Source organism: Netta rufina (assembly GCF_964035555.1).
Source record: "Netta rufina genome assembly, chromosome: 1".
Lineage (NCBI taxonomy): Eukaryota > Metazoa > Chordata > Aves > Anseriformes > Anatidae > Netta > Netta rufina.
Window position 1 is genome coordinate 179,222,943 of NC_140123.1, and position 15,654 is coordinate 179,238,596.

The 15,654-nt window shown below is 37.9% G+C and overlaps 1 protein-coding gene across 1 annotated transcript in view; it reads left to right on the forward strand.

Annotated features, from left to right (window-relative positions):
* The window catches only part of FOXP2 (forkhead box P2), a 430,404-nt gene that overhangs the window by 62,134 nt on the left and 352,616 nt on the right, over positions 1-15,654 (forward strand). Inside the window, exon 2 of the mRNA XM_084290854.1 lies at positions 231-377. The gene's annotated coding sequence lies outside the window, so the exon portion shown is untranslated. The remainder of the gene's footprint in view (positions 1-230; positions 378-15,654) is intronic.

The window sequence follows — 15,654 nt, forward strand, 5'->3', positions numbered from 1 at the left end:
CAGGAGTGGAGTAAGCAACTACACTAGGAGTAGTAACTACTTTTGATGCTTGGTATACAGAAAGATGTAAAATGTGGAATTTCTTCAAAGGTATGCAGTACATAAGTATATAAGAATATGACCCTGTAAAAGTAGTGAAGTGTGTTTTAAAGAAGTGATTGCAATACCTTACCGTAAAACACAATATGGAGGCTTGTATTTACTGTATTTGTTTCCTTTTTTACCTGTAGATAATTTTAAGTGAAAGCTAAGGACCTTTTGTCCTTATTTGCCATAGAAGTGAAAGGCACGTCTGGAAGGAGAACCAGCTTCAGCAAAGAGGAAAAGACTGTTCCTTTCTACAACCCAGCAAGGTGACTAAGTGACTCCAAAGAAATGTAAGTGATCTATAATGGAGCTGCAGTTGTAACTGTCTCTACTGGGGAATTTTGTGCTTTGTACATGGAACACAGTCCCATGTCACTGAAATTTATTGCTTATAGATGTAAAATATGGTTTAGAAAAAGTTTTGCAGAACATCCAGAAAATGCATACTCCTCCTATATTTGTGTGATGGTAATCTATTCTATAATTCTTTTTTTTTTTTTTTTTTCACATATGAAAATTGTTAATGGAAATGAAGTGCGGAAAGAGTCAGAAACATGGTTTTCTACCCTTTTCTACTCATCTAGATCTGAGTTAATTTAGGTATGTGGAAACTAAGCTGCTACATCTCAGTCATGTAAATTTCTGCTAACATTCAGGAGAGAAGCAGGCATCTCCAGAGGCCAACCCATCTCATCCTAAAAGTAATGTAAAGGGAATTTAGTATGACTCCTTCAATAGCTTGAGTCTCTCCACTGACAGATCAGTTTTAGCCAAAGTATTCATTGAACACTTTAACATGGTACAGCTGCATAAGAAGCACTTCCAGATTCTTTTTCCATCCCTGTGTTGCTGTTCTCCCTCATCATGCGTAGCTGTTTACGTGGCTATGTGACAAATAAATCTGGAGAATGGAGCTGGCTGAAAATAACCAATTATTTGTATGGTTTTGTTTTCAGCTGGATTTATCCCAGCCTTCTCACATATGGCTGTCCAAGGGCTGCAACTGGTACAAAGGGTAATGGGGATGGAAATTAGCAGCCAAAAGTGTGGGGGAGGGCACAATAGATTCTTTTGGCAGCTGCTCTAGTTTCTGCAGCTTAAATTGCTTGGTGAGCTGTAATGTCAGGCCTTGTAGAAGTTGTTAGTGCTTCACCATTTCTAAGAGTGGAAAAACTTGAGTGATCCACCTTTATTTATTATCTAATGAAGAACTTAGGTTTTGTTGTGTATTTCACACTGTGATAATGAAGATTTTTTTACATAATTTATAATTTACATTTCAGATCTCCAAAACTAGGAAATGGTCACGAATGTCTAGTAAGTAGATAGATGTCTTGTAGTAATTTATAGTATAGACATGATACTATATAATCTGTATATACATACATAATTCCTGAATCTTGAAAATGCTTGTCTGATTTTGTCAAGCATTATCTATGAGCTGGGTAATATTATATGATTAGCAGTTGTACTAATTTAGACACCACTTTGCTGAACAACAAATACTGAATAACATTTTATTCTGATATAAAACACTTGATGGAAAGGTGTAAAGAAGACAACCATTAACAGCATGAAGTTTAACAAAGAAACTGCCATGTTCTGTACCTGGGACTGAGTAATGCCAGACAGTTACAAACCGGGAAATGCATGGCTGGACATCAGTTCAGCAGAATGGAATCTGGGGGTGCTGGTTGACAGCAGGCTCAGTATGAACCAGCAGTGTGCCCTGGTAGCCGAGAGGGCAAACCACATCTTTGGGTGCATTAAACACAGCATAGCCAGCCAGTCAAATAAGGTGATTTTCTTGCTATATTTCTTGTTGGTGCAGCCTCACCTTGAATCTTATGGGCTCCACAATGTAACAAGGATGTTAAGGACCTTGAAAGTGTCCAGAGGAGGGCAACAAAGCTGGTAAAAGGGCTGTAGGCCATGTCCTATGAGGAGAGGCTGAGGACACTTGGGTTGTCTAGTCTGGAGAAAAGGATGTTGAGAGGCGACCTCATTGCTTTCTGCAGCTTCCTGAGAAGGGAAATGGAGAGGGAGGTGCCCATCTCTGCTCCCTGGTAATGGTTGACAGGATGCGTGAGAACAGCACAAAACTGCACCAAGAGAAGTTTAGACTGGGCATTAGGAAAAATTCGTTTACCATGAGGGTGGCCAAACACTGGAACAGCTTTCCTAGAAAGGTAGTTGATATCCCATGCCTGTCATTTTGGGCGTTTGGACAATGCCCTTATTAATATGCTTTAACTTTTGGTGAGCCCAGAAGTGGTCAGGCAGGTGGACTCAACGACCTTTGAAGGTCCCTTCCAACTGGGCTATTCCATTCTGTTCTGTTCTGTTCTGTTCTGTTCTGTTTTGTTCTATGGGTGACAGGATGAGAAGCAACGGGAACACACAAAATACTGAAAATTTTATTTAAACATAAGAAGATGCTTCTTTTCCGTGAGGGTGGTCAAATACTGGAACAAGTTGCTCAAAGGGGTCGTGGAGACTACACGAGGCTGTGGAGACTCCATCTTTGATGATACACAAAACCAAGTGGGATATAGCAACAAGCAATCTATTCTAGCTGGCCCTGTTTGAGCAAGGATTTAAATCATTTCCTGAGGTCCCTTACATCATCAGATATTCTATGATTCTGGGAATATTTATAGGTAAGCAAAATCACACAGGTTTTAGTTTGTGATGTACTAAAATTTCTTTTTTTGTATTTTTCCGGTTTTGCTGTATTTAGCACTTTAGGGCTTTACTGAAGTTTTTGTAAAAGATGAGAGATTGTCGAAGTTGAGAGCTTTCTGAAATGTGTTAAATTATATTTAAAGACTTGCAAGTATAACTAAGAAAATCAGATTGAAGTCTGTGAGAGTAATTTTTAGCTGTGAATTAGCACCGCAATTAGAAGGACGGTAACGTGGTGTGGATTTTATGTGTTTAAAAAGCAAAGCTTTTTTATTTGATGCATGGAATGGAAGATACATTTTAATATCATTTTGTGTTTGAAAAAAATAGATAAAAGTAGGGACAAAGCTTTAGAGAAGAGATCTAGTAGTCCACAACAGAAATATCTCTTTCTGAAGTCTAGTCAGAGGCAATTAGGAAAAAGAACTATTTATTTAAATTTATATTTTCTTAAATTTCAGCTTGGATTAGTTTTGCACACATTTCCCATCCACAGTTTTGCTGTAAACTCTTTGCAAGATCTTCTGTGAGATATATCATTTCTGAGGAAGAGGAAAAAAAAGTCAATTCTAAAAAAAGGTCTAGTAACTCTTGACAGATCTTGAGATCTCAACAAATTAGAGGGCTTGGCAATCAACAACTATATGATGTTCAACAAGATCAAGTGTCAGATTCTCTATCTGGGACAGGGCAACCATAGGTATACAGCTTGAGGATTGAGAGGCTGGAGAGCAGCCCCACAGAAAGGGATCTAGGGGTTCTGGTTGACAGCAAGTTGAATATGAGCCAGCAGTATGCCCTAGCAGCCAACCATACTCCGGGGTGCACCAAGCACAGCATTGCTAGCAGGTCAAGGGAAGTGACTGTCCTACTCTACTCTGAGCTGGTGCAGGTTCACCAGCTTTATTGTGTGCAGTTTTGGGCAACACAATATAAGAAGGACATAAAACACCAGACAGTGTCCAAATGAAGCCTACAAAGATGGTGAAAGGTCTAGAAGGCAAGACGCATGAGGAGCAGCTGAGGTCCCTTGGTTTGCTTAGCCCAGAGAAGAGGAGACTGAGGGGAGGCCTCATGGCGGCCTGCAGCTGCCTCATGAGGGGAGTGGATGGGCAGGCGCTGAGCTCTGCTCTCTGGGGACAGTGACAGGACCTGAGGGAACGGCATGGAGCTGGGACAGAGGAGGGTCAGGCTGGGGGTTAGGGAAAGGTTCTGCACCCAGAGGGTGGTCGGGCACTGGGACAGGCTCCCCAGGCCAGTAGTCATGGCACCGAGCCTGCAGTTCACGAAGTGTTTGGACAACACTCTCAGGCATAGGGTCGGATTTTTGGGGAGTCCTGTATGGAGCCAGGAGTTGGACTTGATGATTCTTGTGGGGGCCTTGACAACTGAGGATATTCTGTGATTCTATGAATTCTATGAACACTTTTCTTTGATTTTGAGGAAGGGCTTGAAATTCAAGAGCAAAGCTTCAATGGTTTGTAAGATGTGCCTTTTGCAATGCCTCCGAATGTCTATCATTGAAGTATTGCATTGAATTATAAGCTTTTGCAAATTGGTGCTTACTCATAATCAGAAGAGGCATATTACTTTGTCAGCATATTCTCAAAATACACTGTGTATTCTTAAGCTTCTAGAAATGATTGAGTCTGTCCCGGAGTGGAGATCAAACGCTATATGACATTTCAAATGTACAGATCCCATGTTATTTTCACAAAAGGGACTTGTTTTTTGCATTTTTCTGGGACAGCACATTTTTATTTTTATGCTTATTAAGAATTCTTTCTGTATCTTGTGCTTATTTTGCCCATATACTCTTTGAGAATGATATCAAGAGTGGAATTATTTTTTCCCAATTTTAGCCGTCTAGGAAACTTGGTGTTCCAAGTCTGAGCTAGTCACTGTAGATATCTTTAGGCAATGAAGATGGATGCTTCAAGAGGAGAGTCACCCAGCCTCGTTTTATGTCTGTGTTAAGATGAGAAGAATCCACCTTTGGAGATGGCTGTTGACAATGACATATATGGGATTGACAATGACAATAATGGAAACTTAAGGTGATAAGCACATATTTAGACATCTAACTTTTCTATGAAAAGTTAAGGCAGATCAATTCCATCTCTTGTGATGGAATATGAGAGTTAAGAGGTGGGAATGTTAACACTGACGTTGACAAAAATATCCCACTTTCAAGTGACTAAACAAAATTATTTCTGAAATGATGTGTTTCTTTGTGTATTTCAGTGTTATATAAAAGATTATTAAAAGGACATTTTCCATGTTGCTTAGATGTTGTACGCAACCATTAAGAAAAAGTTCTTCAAATACCTTTTTAATATTAACTATGAAATACCAATAGATTTTTCATTTTCTTCTTCCTATATCTTGTCTCTAGGTTGAGAAATGCAAATGTTTTAATTCTCTCTTGTTACCTAATTTCAAGTAAGATACTAAAAGTGAGGTATCATGAGATTCTAAAATTGTCCACTTAATATTGCTTATGATACAAGACTGACTTTAAAATCTGGTGGTAATAGAACAGTTGAAAAAATGCTTTAAAATGATTTTTAGGTGGAAGTAACTAGGTGACTTTCTTCAATTGGAAAAAGATTGCTCTATTATCAACTCATATTGATAATTTGTTCTATTAAATACGATTGTGGTTAAATGATGTTTTCCATTTGTATAGAAGTATTATGTGTTTCTTTAGTAATTCAGAATGCTGTCTATATTTGACTGATGGCAATTACGTCTCCCAACATATTACATTAACGTATGGTGAAGTTGGTAACCTTTATTGGTTTGACTATTCATGAATCAGGGCTGTATGTGAGAAGAACTTTCTTGCAGTGGAAGAGTTAAATGGTTTAAAAGGTGTTAGAAAGAATATAAAAAGTTCTGATTTTCACTTTAGTTAGAATATATGCATGCAATAAAGAAATTCTAGCATAACTTATAAGTAGATGTCTTTTTGTACCATTACCATGTAACTGAATGATTACCTTGGACAGCTGTACTTATATGAATTATTTCATACATGTGATATTTTTGACATCACTGTTAGGGAACTACAGACAACAGAAGAACATGCTTCAAAGATGACATTAGTATTATGCTTGTCCCGTTGTGGGAGAAATAACACAATTGCTTGAAGTAAGCAGTATTACTGTGCTTTCATTTATGGCTGATTAATTAGCCTCATTGGGGTGTGTAAAATTTTTCTTTCAATCTTAATTTTCTTTTGAATATTTCTTTTTGTATCTGGGTTGTTTCTTTCACTTTGTTTTCCATCTTTTTTTTTTTTTTTTAATTTGAAATGTGGTACATTTAGTAACTCTTGCATAGTAGTAGACTGTATGTGTAATAATGTAAACCTACAGAGAATTTCTGATTCTGGGAATCTTCATACAGTCTAAAGGAAGGAATTTTGTTTGTTTGTTATTATTATATTTTTAAAAAATACTGGCAAATTGGCCTAAAGAAAGTTGCTCAGAGATGCAGAAGCAACCTCATATCAATTCTTTTCACATATTTTCTTTAATTCATATACTCAAAATAACAGTTACAAGTGCGTGTATCTCAGTATCAGTAAGCCAAGTGCTGTAAACATGGTCAAAATATTTTCCTTAGAAATACAATCATATCAGTACTTGCTGGCCAAGATTGTTACTGGTAAATAGGCAGAATTTTACTGAAGCTGACAAGCTGTCCCTTTATGTAGTTGATACAAGTTTTACAGGCTTCATTTTTTTTTTCCACGATTGTCTGGTTTTATTTGAGTTGGATTTGTAATATTCCTATCCTTCTGCTACCTTAAGAATGTTTAGTTTCGAATGGCATTTTATGCATTATCACAAAAATCCACCAAAAAGACCCTAGTTCTGAGAAAACAAAAAGGGCAGTTCAGCCAAGGTGCCACTAAACAGAGTATGTTTGAGTAGTGAAGAACTGTGCATATTTGTATTGAACTATAAATTTTATTTCATGATTGACATTTTGTCCTGATCCCATTACAGAGTTCAGACTGAGTAGATCCTACATGCTGGGAATGTCTGGGTCCAGTGGGTAGACACCTGACCAGAATCCATTAAAAAAAGTCATTAACAACTGAAATGAAAGAGGGTTGTGCTTAGTGGTGCAGTCTAGTTGGAGGCCTGTAGCTAGAGGTGTCCCCCAGGGGTCAGTACTGGGTCTAGTCTTGTTCAACTTAACTCATCAACGACCTGGATGATAGACCAGAGTGCACCCTCAGCAAGTTTGCTGATGACATAAAGCTGGGAGGAGTGGCTGATACCCCAGAGGGCTGTGCTGCCATTCAGAAGGACCTTGACAGGCTGGAGGGTTGAACTGAGAGGAACCTCATGAAGTTCAACAAAGGCAAGTGCAGGATCCTGCACCTCGGGAGGAATAACCCCAAGAACCAGTACAGGCTGGGGGTTGACCTGCTGGAGAGCAGCTCTGCAAAGGTAGGGACCTGGGAGTTCTGGTGGACTGCAGGCTAACCATGAGTCAGCAGTGTGCCCTTGGGCCAATAAGGCCAACAGTATCCTGGGCTGCATTTGGAATAGTGTTGCCAACAGGTCAAGGGAGGTGATCCTTCTCTGCTCAGCCCAGGTAAAGCCACACCTGGAGTATTGTGTCCAGTTCTGGGCTCCCCAGGACAAGAGGGACATAAACCTACTGGAGTGAGTCCAGAGGAGGGCTACAAAGATGATTAGAGGACTGGAGCATCTGTCATACGAGGACAAGCTGAGGGAACTGGGCCTGTTTAGCCTGGTGAAGAGAAGACTGAGGGGAGGCTTCATACAGGAAGGGTGTCAAGAGGATGGAGCCAGTCCCTTTTCAGTTATGCTCAGCAGAGATTGAGAGGCAACGGGCACAAACAGAGGCACGGGAGGTTCTGGCTGAATATGAGGGGGCACTTCTTGACTGTGAGGGTGACAGTGCACTGGAACAGGTTGCCCAGAGAGGTTGTGGAGTCTCCTTCTCTGTAGATATTTCAAACCTGCCTGGATGCCCTCCTGTGCAACGTGCTCTAGGTGATCCTGCTCAGCAGGGGAGCTGGACTACATGATCTTCAGAGGTCCCTTCCAACCTCATCCATCCTGTGTGATTATGTAAAAGTAACAAAGCAAATAGTACCCAGCACAGTCATCTAACTCAACAGTTTTTATTTATTTATTGATTGATTTATTAAATAGAAAACAGAAAATTCTGTTCATATCTGTCTACCTAGGGGATAAAGCCCATTCAGTATAGGTAATGCATAAAGTACCCATCACGTTGTTGGTCTGACTCAGAATTCAAAGGCAACTTGAAATTTCAAATAGGGAAATAGGAAAGATATTTTGATTATTGCAGGCATTTTTAGGAAGTGTGAATATGTACTTAGTTTTTATAAAACTATATATGTGCTATATATGTATCATGTTTGAAGACACAAAGCAGGCAAGAAAGGAAGAAAAAGTTTTTATGAGCATGTCTTCATTTCTTCAGCCTACGTATGTTCTCTCATCTCCAGTAGTTTTTGGATGGTTGGATTCCTGAGTCACTCATTTGAGAACATCAATTCATGGGACTTTCTGCCCATTCTAACTGTCAATTTTCTTCATTTTTGATTTTGTGAGAGATGGAATCATATTATTTTAATTTGAGGTATCTTTCCTGTAATACAGGGAAGTGAAAGATAGGAGGCAAACTAAATAAGGATGCCAGTTAAACAAACACCTTTTGGTAAAATGATTGTTTTACAGACTCTGTTGTTGTTCTGCATGCAGCTGCAGTTCCCTGGCATTTAGCTGTTCAGGGATTGGAAATGGTATGGAACATGCATTTGTAATGGAACACAATATTTTTCATATAAGATCGGTAAATGTTTTTATAGGATTACTGCCTGCTGGTAAACAGCTGTAGTGTTATGCTTCAGAGGTAGAGGCATTTGAATGGTAATGAGGGGATTCTTGTATACAGTTAACATACCATGGTGAGATCCTTTGGGGCATAATTCATGACATATATGATAGTAATACACTGCATTGCATCTGAGGATTGCAAAGAACTTCATAGAAAACATTAATGAATGTTCACCCTAACCCCCTTAGAGTACTGGTTAGACTTCTTAAATCATGAGTTGGGTTGAAGACAGAAATACATCTTTGCAGTATGTTGGCTACTGTGCTTTTGCTGCGCACAGATAATTCAGAAAGCTTCAGTCATATGTATTGTGGTCAGTATTTTGGACAGCAAGATGTTAAAGTTTAGAGAAAGTAATGGACTTAGTACAGGCAGACAGTAATGCCAGCATAAACAGTCCAATCCAAATTCTACCGAAGTCATCAGAATTTGTTTGGCTGATGGCAGCGATGGTTGTCTCAGACTTCTGGGTCTCTTCAGATCCTGTCATTTAAGTTAGTTCACTCTGAGCAGTACAGGGATTGTGTCCACGCCTGGGTTTTGCTCTGTGATGCAGATGTTGTGTTTGAGTTCTCAGCATGAGAAGAATTAACTTCATATATCTAAAATGAATACTGTTGACATGTGGGATTGTACAGCGTGAAGTGCTGCGTAACAGTACAGAAAATAATTGTTCAAGCACAGTGCAGTTAAAAATTGGCCAATTCATAACAAATTCATAATTTCTGATACTGATCTATGTATATGTCAGAACACCAGCATATTTTTATGTGTTAAACCCATCAGTACGAGATACGCAAAACACAAACAGCTTTCCAAGGGCAAGGCAGTAGTCACAAACCACTGTAGTTGTAAAGTATAAGAGCAGAAACCATCTGTTGTGTGGTGTATTTTGATGAAAACATCCATGATAGAAACCAAAGCTAATTAAACAGTTACACAGTTACTCCACAGTGCAATTTAGGGCTTTTAAAACAATTTTATTTAGAAAATTGGTTTGGAGAGAGAACTGTAAAAGATGCCCTTTTTTTTTTCAGTACTGCTGCCTTTTCAAGGCTACATCTAAATCATTGCTGAGGACCATTCATTCATCCATCGTCCCTTCTATTGAAGATACCAGTATTAACAGTATTCTTTAATATTTGTGCTATTCTAGACTCATATTTTGTGGCAGTGAAATACAGAATTGCTTCTCTTCCTTATCTGTAGCAACAAATGAAAACATGCAGGTTCTCAACTGACACAATTTTGGCTAAAATCATATTTTTAAATAGAAACCAAGTACGGGTTATGCTAATAGAACCTCATTTGTAATTTAAACTGCAGCTGTTAACATTCAATAATAGAGCCATACATCAAGGAGTTTTCTGCAAAAACAGAAAAATACTAATTCTCCATCCTCAGATCTGCAAATCCAGACTGATGGGATTTCAGCCCTTCATCTTTTAGTGACAGGCAGCAGCATCAGTGGAATAAAACTAAAATGTGATCCCCTTTCTCTCCACCTCCTTCCCCTAATTTTACTCTGACAGAGAAAGAAACACAGTTTTAGCTGCTATCTTTGCTCAAGGGAAAAAATGGTCTGCTATCAGGTCTTTTAGGGAGAAGGAGTTCCTCAGTGGAGCAGTTAAGCTGTATTTTGATTCTCAGGGTGCATCTCATACCTGTATTTTTGCAGGATATGATAAATGATTTCTGAGACAGTTACTGAGAACAAAATCGAGGTCATCAACCTTTCCCCAAAAGGTCATTATCTTTCAGTTCTTGTTTTTGATGAAAATGTTGAACATGGGGGAGATGGGCTCCAGGGGTACTATCTGAAACTGTCTCAAGTGCAGTATTCGAAGCCACCTGATAACAGAAGATGTACTTCTGTTTTTTCAACTTCAAAAATCAATGACTCTGATCAAAATTTTGCAGATTAATTTAATTTATTTTGCAATAATTTAGTGTGTGCATGTTGAAATTTATCATTCTAAAATGTGCATACATTACTCTAAAGTCCTCTAAAATTCATGATGAAATAGAAACGTTTGGGTATTTTGAAGTTGAGACCTACTGTGTCTTTGGAGAAATTCCATGTTAAGCCCTACAGCTAAATTCCTAGAGCTCTTCTGTTGTCTGCAAATGAGTTTCTCCTAATGCTGTAGGTTGTGAAGCTGAGCCCCTGCTAATGGCTAGAAATACTCAGTTATCTGACAAGAGGAAAGGTAGAGATTTACCTAAGCAAAAGTAATCTTTACACGCTGCCATATGAAACAAAAATAATGTAGTTTGTATGTAGAACAAAATGTGGTTATCATCTTAGTATTAATGGGCTTAGGAAGCATCTCTGTTAGTCTTTTATTTCAGATCAGGACTGTGCTTCTGAAAAGTCAGGATAAGCTAGGTTCCTTTTTCAACCTTCCTGTTGACAGAGCTAAACAAGGAGAAGTACTCCACCAGAAGGACCAAAAGCATGCAGTACTGCAGAATGAAGTGTCCTGAAAGACAAGTTGAATGGGTGTGAAGTGCTTGGCTCCAACTGTTCTGTACAAGCCATTCTTGTTGAGCTGCATTATTTCCTAATGCAGACAATTTCTCATTTAGGTAAGACTATACCTCTGGGGATCCTTATCGCGGAAAGATAGGTCTGCTAAAAACAAACAAACAAAATCACTTTTTTTTTTTTTTTTTTTTAAGTAATGTAATATTGCCACTTTAGGCTCAGATAGTGTACTAGAACTGGTAACATAAAAGTCTGTTCTGGAATTGGTCTCACTTTTTCTGTTTGTATTTCTAAGGGAAATTTAAAGCAGGTATCTTAAATAGGAGAATTATGTGATCTATGGAGGGAGGTCCCTTTCAACTCCATTTTCTGTGTTTATATGATAAATGAAGCAGTAGTGAACTTACTGCTTTCTTAGCAGTAGTTAGGGAAAAAAAAAAAGGAGGCTAATACCAAAAGAAAAAAAAAAAAAAAAACAACAAAAGAACATCTTTTCATTCTAATCTGTCATCTTCTATATTGTAATAAATTGTGGTGTGTGTATGTGTGTATATGTATTTTTAAATTCTGTATGTGTATATAATAGAACGTTGAATTTAGTATGACACATAGTAAGGAATGTTGCTGATAGCAGCAGCTATTGATGAAGTAGCTCCACTGGACAGGGCATCTCTTTTATTATGTATCACTCTCCACATTGTTTGCAAGGTGAAGTATTTAATCTGCTTTTCTGAATAGAGTCCCTCTGCTTTCTGCCCAGGTTTCTAATTGTGTTGTGTGTATTTCTGATGTTTCTCTGTCCTAATCACTATTTATAAGTGAGATTGCTGTATAATGGTATCTGTAATTCTTCAGTGGGAGTTTAACTGTGATTTATGAGTTCTTACTTATGAAAGCCTTTAATTTTGGTCCATCAGTCACTATTTATACTTCCCAGTATGGCACTGAGCAACATCATAAATGCTATGTTACTCAACATTTTTGCATTATTTTTTAAGGAGTGATGCTGACTCTAGCAACTGAAATGTTGACAGTGTTTTGTGGTCATAAGTGAAACTGGGTATCATGGGGTATACAGAGATAGCCACTTTGTAAATATATATAAAAGACACTAAAGGAAAAGAGAAAAAAAAAAAAAAGAGTTGGTAGCAATTTAGGAAGAACAATTTGACTAGTTGAACAGCAGGAAGGCACTAGTCATCCGTTAACTCTCAGTGGTATTAGACCAACTATGATATGGTGAGGTAATCAAATGTTTGAACATTAACTGGTTTAATTGGTAGGAGGGTAAAGGTACAAAGAAAACGTGTTTGCTTACAAGGTTTGCCATAAATACAGGCTTTTCAAAACTCATAAGCTATTGCCATACAGCTCTAGCAGCACTCCAAAACATTCTGATTTTCAACATGTTGAAACAGTGACAAAATGGAGATTTTTTTAATCTTGAGCTGTATATTGCAAATTGTGTATTTGTTGAGGGATACGGCATTTCTACTGAAATGTAATATGATTCATGTAAAAATAATTTTTGAAAAACTGTAAATGCATCCAGTGACCTTGCTTGATGTGCAAGTCTGGCAACTGTGAGTTTTCAAGTGTGCTCTGAAGATGGACAGTTATACATGTATTTACTTCCTAAGGAGGAACAACATGACTGACCAACCATTTACTACCTGTCACATGAATTTCAGAAGTAAGAAAAATACGACAAGTATTTGTACTTTTTCTTAGTTGCTCAAGAGCATCTATGGCACTCATGTTTCACTTAATGCTTCATTCACTCCTGAAGAAAAAATGAGATATCATTTGGAATGGAACAAGGACAATTTCTTTCCTAGGTGATAGGAAACATGAAAAGCCCAAACCAGGAAATTCTGGAAGGAGAAGGGCCTTTACCTTTAAAGTTTATGTGTGTAAGTTTGCTTCATTCTGAAAGGTTTTTCTGTTCAGTCCAGACATAACTAGACTTGAGCTGTCTGAAGGGAGAAGGAAAACAAAGTGACTTAGCTCACAATGTAGTTAAAAAGATAAATCAGGCTAGAAAATGAGTAGGGGGCACACACTTAGAGTCTTGAAATAATGTACACGTGAGCTGAACAGTTCTTAAATGTGACTTACGTGCTTTTTGGTAAGTATTAAAAATACCCAAAGATCAAGTTTGCCATTGTGATTTCTGGATTCCTACCATAGCAATCGAGCGTAGCAGATGGTGAAATATTATGAACTTCTTTGCTTTATCATCACACATGCCTTTGTTTAAATGTATGAACAAAGTGCTCTGAAAGCTGTTTCTGTTACTTTTAATTCTGTGAAGCTAAATGCTGGTCAGGTTTAACACCAAGGGAATTCGTTCAATTACTTATATTGACTTGCACAGTGTGGCAGCGCACACTTGGTCTTCTCCATGCATATGTGTTCCATCAAATTAAAGTATTTTGTCAAAGGCAGCATGTGAATAGTACTAAATAGCCACCTGATTTGTGTACAAAACCAGGCAGAATTGTGCCAGAAGAAACAAAAATATTTCTAAAAATTAGATCCTAAATGTTGGTTTAAAGGTTGTGTCCTTTGGAAGGATTTGAAGCAGTTTAGGTGCTTATGTTGCTCTAGGGACTCTGAGTACTGTGAGGTTTTAAGGAAGGCTAAGTATTCCAGGAAGTTTAAGAGCTTATGGCATCGTAAATATTTAAGATGATTTAAAAGGTTATGTCCTCTTTAGTATTTGAGTTGGATTAAGTGCTTATATTGCCTTAAGGACTTTTTCATTTTTTTTCCCTAAAAGGAACCTAGGAAATTAAATGCAAAAATAACCTATGGATGCAATGTTTAGGCTGCATTTGAGGAATGCAGAATTCTAGGTTTCAACAGCAGCATTAGTTTGGCCACACTGCGTATGTATCGAAGATGGACAGAGCAATGGAGGACATCTAAGAAAAAGCTGAGTATGAAATCCAGAAGCTGTAGTTTTTAATACCATGACAGCCAATGCATTGAGATATGGTTCTTCTTTATGTTCTGTATCATCTGATTAAAAAGATCAAATAGAGGATCAGGTTAGAATGAGATCTTGGAAATGCAAGGAAACAATCTCATCTAAGAAGGTAAAGGTAGTCCTTGATTCAATACTCAACAAAATAGCCATTTATTTTCATTCTGTAGATTTGCCAATATTTCATATGATATAATATGGAGTAATGAATATTAGATATGTAGGTCTCAGAAGCTTCCTTTTCAAATTTAGTCAATTTATATATTTATTATTGTCTTCTGAGATGCCTAGCCTAAATTCTTCACTAAAGTATATTTACAGTATATGCATCTTTCTGAACTTTCCATGCTTCTGTATATTGTAGGTATATTCCTTAAAAGTGTATTTTCTGTTTTCTGTTTTATTAACCAAGCACATACATTTCTCAGTGTATAAAGAGCAAATTACCACCATTCATTTAATGTATTCTTTGCTTCCTCAAATCACTAGGCATCAGTCCACATTTTTTCTTGTTGGCCTCTAGTACAGCATTAATGTTGCTCAGTTAATATAGCATAATTGTGATAGCTATATCTATACTGCTTTTGCAGACTGCTCATGTGAGAAGCACTCATGACAGCTATTTGGGCAGTGTTCTGTGGGCCCAATGGAAAGACATAAAATTCTCTCTTGGATGATGGCATGGATACAGCATTCTGGCCTCATCAGAGCCACTCTCCTCCTCCATGGTGACATTCCTGCCAAAAATTGCTTGTGCAGCATGAAGTGCATAACTTGGGGTACACTTTGATAGCAACTCCTTGCTAATCTTGCTGCCTAGGCATAAAATTGATTTACCAGGTAAGGTAGAAGAGTGGCATCTACAGGGAACAGGAGTTGAATCTGATGGTAGCCTGAAGCCTTAATGGCTGGGTAGGCAATGGTTTTATTCAGCAACATAGGTAGGGGGAATTGAGTGTCTTCCAGGTGGCCGCATGCCTCCAGAAAGATCACTGTTAATAACTCAGCAAGCTGAAATACGATGTCAGTTATGTTGCATTACATCAGTGTTCTAATACGGGTGGTAGTCCTGGGTCGCTTTATCCCACCAGTTTTGAGCATGAATAATCAATAGTTGGTGGCACAGTGCATTCAAATGGTGAGATGATCAGAAGCGAATGTCTGACATCTTCAAGACTATGTCTGTGGCCCTGATATATACCACAATGCAGAGCTGAGAAAGTTCTGATGGAGAAGGATGAGAAGAAAATGGGATATACTTCAAAACATAGGCCTAAGTACAGTACACTGTTTGAGTTTATTGTTGCCACATCTAAATGCCACACAATCAAATGATGGCATATTTTAAACTGGATTTAGTGTAATCATGAGCTCAGCTGCTTCAGAACTGATTCATGGTTCTTAGTAACTCCTCAAAATTATTTTTTTTATATGTACACAGCTTTAATTAAATGTAATATTCCTTTAGTTTAGGTTTGAATTTTAACAGATC